Source organism: Siniperca chuatsi, linkage group LG3 (assembly GCF_020085105.1).
Source record: "Siniperca chuatsi isolate FFG_IHB_CAS linkage group LG3, ASM2008510v1, whole genome shotgun sequence".
Lineage (NCBI taxonomy): Eukaryota > Metazoa > Chordata > Actinopteri > Centrarchiformes > Sinipercidae > Siniperca > Siniperca chuatsi.
The window spans coordinates 4,118,297-4,127,946 of record NC_058044.1 but is presented as its reverse complement, the minus strand read 5'-3'; positions in this window follow the sequence as shown (position 1 = coordinate 4,127,946).

Below are 9,650 nucleotides of genomic sequence, written 5' to 3'. Positions count from 1 at the left end.
TGTATTATTTGGTAGTTATGATGAAATATTAAGATAATAATAAAAGTGATGATTTGTCATCAAACCTTTAGCCTACTGGGTTGTGGCACTGTATGAGAAGATTCTGATATACTTAATAACTAATATTTGTAGTGATTTTTATTTTATTTAACTATTAGCTTTGAGTTAACTCTCTGGTACATACACAAAATGGTAACATTTATGTTTAATATTGTACATGGTCTCTTGCAAATAAATGAAATAAAATGATGCAGGTCAACAGGAGTTTGACTCAAATCAGTAATGAGAGATCAGCAGTTAAGGCTTTTTTTAAAGCTGCTAAACCACTCCGTGGAGCTGAGAGGAACTGCAGAGTTGGTGATAATTCTCTGTGGGTTCATCACTACAAGTGTTTCCTTTCACATTACATACTGTATAGTCATTTGATCTGTTGTTAATATTAAAAATATTGATTAGTGCATCTTTCAGCTCATTGTTTTGGTTTTTACATCGCGCAACTTTACTGTTTTGGTTCACCCTCACCGCTCTCATCGGCATTATTTCCAGCAGGGGCAGGCAGCTGTTGAGCGAAAAAGTTCTAAAAACTACTCGCCCAGCACCAAACGGCAGACAGATAAGTTAGCAACTAGCCGGTGGGAGCTGAGGACTACAAGTTTGAAAATGAAAAAAAATCTGGGGGAGTGGAGTTAGAAAGAAGTGAGCCTATCAGACCTCTGAGGTTAGCGGCTTGAGGCTACATTAGCCGCTACTAGCGTAAAACATCTGAATCTCCAACCAAACTGTCAGTGGCCCGAGTTGCATTGTGGGTAATGTAGGCGCCAGGTTTTGACAAGGAAGAACAATGCATGGAATAAAAAAAGATGATATCTCGTCATCATCATCATGAGTCCGACAATGTCAGAGGAGTGCACTCTAAAATGGTGGAGTACTCTTTTAAGATAGACGTAAAAAAAAAAGTTAACCTATCCTTTAATGTTGGTTTTGTACTTATATAGGGTTTTGTTGGAGTTGCAATTCATTGCATCAACATCTTTCCCACCTTTCCAATGCCAAAGTGTTTTTCTGGATTATTTATTTCAGATATAAATCCCTCTCTTTCTTCATTACTTGTCCAAACAGGTGGCGTCCTGCAGTGTCTCTGTTGGACAAACACTGTCCGGTCCAGTTTTAAACCTCCTTAATGCTCTGTCTGTTTACTTGTTGGTATGAATGAAACCAGAAGCGATGTCGAGCGCCCCTGTGACCAGATCCGAAAGGTCAGGGAGAGGTCATCGCTGTCATCAGCACAGAGATGGGAAACTATTATTGGAGCTATTGTGGAGTGGCTATAACTCATGTGAAAGGAAGTTGTCTTGTTGTGTATATGTGTGTGTATCTGCATGATGACTGTACGTTTACACAAATCTATCTATAGACTACATGTTGTTTCTGATTGATTGTGCTGCAGTGGCACTTTAAAACTCTCATGTATCCTCACTGATGCAGACTGAAATACACAGAATAATGAGCTGAGACAACAAATGATGATTGATGATTATATTTCGTTTCTTAAGGCTAGTTTACTTGATGTTAGAAGCTTTGAATCTTTGTTTTTTAATGAGAAATACAAGCATTCAACACAAAACATGGTAATGAATCTGCATGTAGAAAATCTAATGATTTAATGTGAATGTGTGTATGTACATGTGTGCATGAAAGTGTGTGTCCCTGTGCTCTGATGCGGCCTTGTGACCTTCCAGGGAGTAAACAGTGTTTCAGGGCGATGGACTCAGGCTGTTGCTCTCTCCCCCTGTGGCGTCGCCGTCAAAATGACAATCTGTTATTGGGAGAGACCGTGTGGCTCCTCCATCACACGCCAGTGCTGTAAATAAAGAGCTGCAGAGCCGAGCTTTGGGCCTGGACGCTGCGGTTTTTTGGACAAGAAATACTTTTCTCTCAAAAATGCTTGGGGACCGTAAACTACACATAAAAATATATGGGCCAACGTGTCTCGCGTAAACACACACATGCATGTGATGGCACACACACTTGCAGCTGTAGCCCCAGTCGGAGGTTCAGCGGACACAGCACAGCAGGCTCCAAGGTCTCTGATGCAACACACACCAGCAGGACCCAATCACTCTCCACACACTGGTACTGGCCCCAGCTTGTGGATCCCATTTACAGTTTAACATTTTCATGTGGTTTCTACACAGAGAACATATAGACAGATAAAGCTTTCCCTTCATAGGCTGGATCTTATTTCACACACTGACAGTATGATGTACAACGTATCAGCTTGTTCCAGCTCTTCAGCGAAGCTATATGATGTTAACACTGAAATATTCAAACCCAAGACTCCATGTTTTTTATGGCTCCACCATTCCATCTAACAAAAATATTCCAATATTTTTGTGCATCATTTTATTATTAATATTTCCCCAAAATTCAGCCTGACATGTTTGGTATCATTGGAAACTTTTTTCTCATTTCTCTTTTGTACATTTTGTGGTTTTTACATTTCATTTCTTGTCACAGTTGTTTCATGAATTTTCTAAATGTATTCACTGACTAAGGTTTATCTTGTCAGGTAATTACAAGTTTTGTACAGGTGATGCTTGTAGGAGAGGTTCATTTTATTTCATTATTTCTTACTATTTTTTTCTTTGTTCTTTTGCTTTCATAGTTTGTTTATTGTATGTTTCTTTATTTCTTTTCTTAAATTATTTTTAAAATTTCTTTTGGGTCTAAGGACCTCTCAAAAATGATGGATGGAATTGTGGAAATATAGCATTCAAATGAATGTCGAGATGATTTGCTATCCTGCTACCTGTATCTTTTTGTGAGAGAAATAACTGTTTTAATGTACATTTTACACTGATTTTAATTTTACATGAACAAAATACACTAACTTACGTTATACTGAGAAAATGTGGTGCTCCTGTGAGTCGACACTGAAGTTGCCCTCCTCCTGCACTGATCAGTCTTCACCTGCAGCAGGATTTTATCTGCATCTTCTACATCAGCTGTAGGAGGAAGGCTTCATCTTCCTCCTCTGTTTAACCTCTTTTTCTCCATATTCTACTTCTGGAGAGATGCCCTCTAGTGGAGAGAATCTGCAGGATCCTGCTGACACTGAAACAGATTGAGATGTTTGGTGCTTTTGCTGTGTGTTGCATGCCATGTTTAGGATACACGCACTCGATCCAGTTCCCATCAGCTGCTGGCGAGGCCTTGTCAGTTCCCCTAAGAAAGTGCCCCTGAAGACCCAAAAATAGGAGCTGACTGTTCCCTGAGTTGGGCCATCTTGTGGCTCAGTAACCTTGACAGCAACCAGCCGGCATGGCAACAATGAGGCCATCAGTCAGCCGAGGGCGGACGCCGCCCATTGGACAGTTCAGGGGTACCATTCTGCGTGGATGTTCAGTGAATAAAAGACTGGCATCCGGTCTGGTTTCACTGCAGCGATAATATGATTTCACAGCAAATATTTTAATGTTGGCGAAGCATATCACATGATGAATATGATTCTTGTTAGAATATTTAAGGTAACAGCCCTTTAAAGTATTTTAAAGTTATGCTATTGATATGTTGTTACTGATGTTTGATGTCTGTCCCGATGTCCAGTGGTGGAAGAAGTACTCAGATCTTTTACTTAAGAAAAAGTATCAATACCACAGTGGAGAAATACTCTGCTACAAGTGAAATCCCTGCATTAAAAATTCTACTTAAGTAAAAGTACACAAACATTTGCATCAAAATATACTTAAAGTACCAAAAGTAAAGTACTAATTATGCAGAATGCCCCATTTCAGAATAATGTTTATTAAATTATTGGACTGTAATTGTTGATGCATGAATGTACAGACCACACAGGCTTATTATTAGAATTGTATATACTGCTGGGTAGCTTTTGAATTTCCCCCAGTAAAATCGTATCCTAATCTATAATAATACATCATAATTTATTTGTTGATCGTATTTTGTATTATGAATATGAATCTGGTGGTGGGGAGCTGGAAGAGAGATCCACCTCTCAGACAGTAACAAAGAAGCAGCAGGTCATCAGTACGGCTAATTAGTGAATGGAAAGTGAAAAGAACAAGATGTGCTTCCCTGAACAAACCTTCAAAGGGCTTCATTTCTTAAAAGTGATCATTGAATTTCCCTGATTAAACTGTTGTTGCCTGTCAGGAGATTCAAACTGGCAACCTTCAATTAACTACTCCCCCCAGTATTACCCACTACTCTCTGCGTTGCCTTCAAGCACTCCTCTTCCCGTCTTGTCTCCTCTCCCCTGTCGGGGTGAGGCCTGATGACAGAACAGGCCTCTGGTCAAACAAACAGCAGACACGCTGCTGCTAAAGGCTGTCAGTCAGCAGTCTCCTCCCACTTTGATCTCTGACCCTCTCCGCCACCTCCACCACCACCTCCTCCACCTCCACCTCCCCCTCGCAGACCAAGGTCCTGTTTGTTGATGTGTACGCAGCGACACGGATCACTTCCTGTCAGAGATCGCCCAGACTCAACACAGACAAGAAGGCAGAGAGGGAGTGCTGGGTGTGCATGTGCTGAGACATACAGTAGACTCACACACGCGCACACACACAAAAAACCTACACTTTCTGTAAGGTCTTGAGCTCAGCTTAGCAGTGTAAATTACTGCGTTGACAAGTTGTTGTGCGCACATGTTTAACAGAGGAGGAAATGAGACCTATAGCTCACTGACAGACTACACCCCATTAACTGTCAATGGCAAACCCCATCCACAGAGACACAGAGACAGACCAGGGAGGTGATGACCAAAGAGGCTTCCAGGGAAACTCAGAGGCCTAGGTTCCCTTCAAAAACATGTTGGGAACAAACTGTTATTAGCTGTTATATGGTTTTTTAAATGTATTTTGGTGGGTATTTAATGCTTTTAGTGGAGACTGTAGAGAGCTGGCAGGAAATAAAGGGAGAGAGAGATAGGAAATACAATATAGACCTGAACCAGGGACGAGGAGAATACATCGACAGCGCCCCACACCCCAAAGCCACCAGTGCTCCCCAGCTTTTATCCATCTTCAGCAGCGCAAATTAAACTAGGCTAAAAATCACTCTGTGGAATTCTTATGTGATTATAGCATCGTTTATATTATTTTGATGACATTAAGTTTTTGTTTGTGGCAAAATGAGACAATTCCGGTGAAAATCATTGCAGTCTGTAGGATGCTTTAAGCCTATTCTGTCTTTGCAGGTCAGATCCCACACGCACAGGTCAGACCCCAGGTCAGTGGATTTAACCTCAATGAAGCTTGCAGGGCAAGTTCAAGCAAGAAGACAACTGTCAGCTTATTTTGTCATCACACTAGACTCCAACTCTCACCTGTTATCAATGATTTCACTGGGTTCTGTGCACGTTCTGTCCTATCATCCAATGATCAACTTAGCTGAAGAATATTTAAACCACCTTACCTATTTTGTCTCTCTCTCCCGTCACTGTGTCGCTTTGCAGTTTCGCCCCTCCACCACCCCACCACCTCCAGTGTCAAGGCCCTGTCTACGGCCATGGGGAGATATCCAATTGGCTGCTGTTTATAGGGCTCTATCCTTATCGACCTACATTTATCTAATCGACGGGGTCAGCGCCAAAGTCTTTATCAAATAAAGCTTCTGCAGTCATTTAGCTTAGCTTAACTTAGCTTGTGTACAGGTGGAATTTTACCTTTAGCTAAATCTGATACAATATATCTCTCTTTACAGCCTTTCCCTGGCAAATAAATGTAATAAACTATAAACTATAACTTAACTTAACACCCAGGAACTGTGCTTTGCTATACTGCAATTTTGGAGTAGTGGCCATGATCAAAATTGCAGGTCATGCGCTTTAGCCTGGAAGGACTTTTTCTCAGCTCAATCATGATCAAAGAAACAGGTGTATTAAAGTGAGCAAAATTTAGGAGTTAATCATTTTTGTGGAATTATTATGCAAAGGGGGTTGGCAAGCTCAAAGTTCATTAAAATGAATGGGGTGCCATCTTAGGACACATGACCTGTTTTTCATAATAGTAGAATTAGCAGAAGTAGTACGAGTAAAATCAGACTGACTGGTGATTCACTTCCTCTCAGTTTTTCTCCTCTCCTTGTGTAGACTATGAAGAAATAATTTAGATGTGAATGCATTCTTGTGTGTTTCTTCGTGTGTGTGTGTTTGTATGTGTGTTTCTGAGCATGAGCAGGCAGAATCTCCCACTAAGAAGCTGTCAGAGCAGCGCTGGCTAGTGTCTTCCCCTGGGGGTCGGCCTGTCAACTCGTCCCACTGACGGCTCTTCTCTCTCAGCCTTGCCTCGGCTGGCCCGGGGCTGGTCAAGATGTGTGTGTGTGTGTGTGTGTGTGTGTGTGTGTGTGTGTGTGTGTGTGTCCTGCTCCTGTTGGGGCCTCGGCAAATCTGATAATTACTGACCTGACAATGAATCCCCCTGAACCCCCCACGCACCAACTGACACCCCGGTGCCCAGACCTCCCCTATAGGCACTGAATGGCCTGCACAGGCTCATAGCTTAAAACAGACGTACAGTGGCCGACGCACATGAAAGGACATATTTACCTTTCCATAAATGAGATACACACACACACACACACACACACATTGATTTGTATTTTCCCCATTCCTCAGATGTTTCACACATGGAGAGGAATGAAAACATCTGAAGCTTGAAAGAAAGAGTCGCTATGCAGGTGCTTTGCCCCCCTATATGCCCTTGTCACACACACACACACACACACACACACCACCCACTGCTGTTCAGAGGGCCTTGGTGCAGGATAACGGGTGTTGACTGAGAACAAGCAGCCGCAGCAACTTTTGTTTTTCCAGCTGGAGGAAATCAGATTATCTGACTGGTCACCTTCACTAATTATATTATCAGTTCCTCGTGTGTATGGCTTTTGGTTTGCAGCTACTCCTCTGTCCAGTGGAGCATTCATGTACGGTGCAGTGGGAAACTCTAATGTTGTAGTCAACAGTTGCTGTGTCCACAAATAGATTATAATTAGGTTGACTGCTTGAATTAGGGGTCTGATTTCTCCTGTTATAATGAAACTTTACAGACAGTGGGTGGAAGCAGATGTTTGTGGTTTGGCTGAGCGGACTTTACTTCTCTCTGTGGGGCTTGTGCAGAAGGTTGAACTTGGACAACACAGTAGCTCATGAGTTAGTAGTATTGCTCCACACACAGATGATAGTCAGTTAAAATCCCTTTGTGGCAGAATATAACAAACAATGTACAAACAAACCCCTCTTCTCTGCCTTCACTCTTTACTGCTTTTTACTAAATTAGTTCTTTCCACTCACTCTGGCAGCTGCTCCTCCTTTAACATGCAATAACCTTCAGTTATTAGCAATCAGTTTCCTGAGAAACGGCACTCTTTCTAGTTAAAATCATTATTGTATAGCAGTCACACGTACGTTCTTCTTGATCTTTACACAATTGTGGGTTCAAGTCTCAGTGACATTTAAAGGTTTTAAGCAGACGTGGAAAGTAACTATAAACTTTACTTGTGTACTGTACTTAAGAGTACTTTCATGTTATGCTGCTTTATACTTCTACTTCACTACATTTAAGAAACATTGTATTTTTAACTCCACTACATATATTTGAAAGGTATAGCTACTAGTCACTGCTGCTAACGTGTACTTTTACTTTTGATACTTTAAGTACATTTTGCTGCTAATACTTTTGTACTTCTGTTTCAGTAAAATTATAAATGCAGGACTTTTACTTGTAATAGTATTTTCATACTTGTTTAATACTTCTTCCACTATTGGTTTTAAGTTGAAAGGTTTTTGGGTTCAATCCCTGGACAGTCAGTCCAGGGATTGAATGATGGCAAGTGTAAAGACACACAAGCTCTCAGAGAGAAGGTTCAGTGTAGAGGGGACCAGGTGGTATCGTCAGTGATGCTGCAGTCGCGTTCGATCCCTGGAACACCAACAAACAATTCCCAGTGGATAAGGGAGAGGAAAAAAACAGATTGCTGAAATTTTACTGAACAGTGAAGATGATTAAAAAGTGAAAATGTAGGTACATACATGTAGTGCATTGTAAAGAGCTGCTACATACTACTAAATGTAGTATAGCTGCACACCACTGTGGCCCTGCTGTGTTGAGCAGGGAGGTGGGTTAATGCATGATAGCCATTCAAGATCTAAACAGATAAAACCAAGCCAAATGGCTGGTTAACATCCCTAGTAAGAGCCAAAACATATTTTTGTGTTATTTGGCTGGACCAATGTTTTACATTTTATGCCCTCTGTTATTCTGAAACAGCTTATGACAGTTTTCCCATGTTTAGAATGGATCTGGATTCATGTTAACACTACACACTCTCCCAGTAGGTGAATTGTAAATGCATTTGACAATTACAAACTTTATTCAGATTCAGATTCACATTCTTGTCAAATTAAGGTTTGGCCCAGCAGGTCATTCCCCTCTGCCGCTCACCGAGCAGTAAAACATCTCTCTCTTTATTTTTACACTTCTGAAAAATACCTGAAAAGCCTCTGTCAGCCCTGTAGCCTGCAGTCAGCAGGAGCAGAGGCCACAAAACGTCCATCATGTCGACAAATTGACTCAATCAGCTTCATCCAGGAGCATTAGCCCCTCGCCCCTTTGAAATTCAACACTGTTGACGGTTCACCGGAGTGTTTCTGGAGAGGGAAAGGAAAAAGTGGAGGAGAGTAGGAGGCCTCATCATCTGTGGCAATGACAGAGTGAGAGGGGAGCAGTGGGAGAACTGTGTGATGTGTTAAGTACCGTGTGTGTTTGTGAGTGTGTGTGCTTGTGTACTGATGCCCATGTGAAAACCATTTGGAGTTTTAGACATTTTTGAAAGGTGAGGTGAGTGTAGTCTGGCCTCATGTTGGGATAGAATATGTATTAGAGCTTGGATTACAGTTTTATCTCATGGTAAGTTAAGGTTTGATGTCTTTGTCTGTGTGTGTGTGTGTGTGTGTGTGTGTGTGTGTCAGAGAGTCACACTTCACTGACACAAAAACATGCTACTTTAGCTACAGGAGGGCTGGAAGTGGAGGCTATACAGAAGTGAAGCTGAGGCTATTCATCAAACAGAGAGAGAGAGGAAGAGACAGTAGAAAGATGGAGGACAAGCATAAACCACCTACTGAGTCCACACATGGCTGTCTGTGTGTGTGTGTGTGTGTGTGATCCATGTTTATTCCAAATGCCATTTTAGGTATGTAGTGAAAAACAGTGGTGGAAAGTACCATTTAAATAACGTACAATTTTGCAGTACATGTACTTTACTTATACTTACTTAGTATTTTCATTTTATGCTAATTTATACTTTTGCTTCTGTATATAACAATAGAGGCATATTGTACTTTTTACCCCATTACATTCATTTGACAGCTACAGTTTCTAGGTACTTTGCAGTTAAGATTTTTAATTCAAAGCATATAATACGTTTATTAAATATGATGTGTTGTTATAGATTTAACTACCCCACAGTAAAGTTGTCAAAATTATCTCCACCTTGACCAGCTTCAACATTAAAATGCTGCTTAAATGTTAATATATCAAGAATAATAATCCACTAATATAATATATATAGTATATAGTTATATGACATGCTGACACTTTTACTTTTAATACTTTATGTAAGTCTGT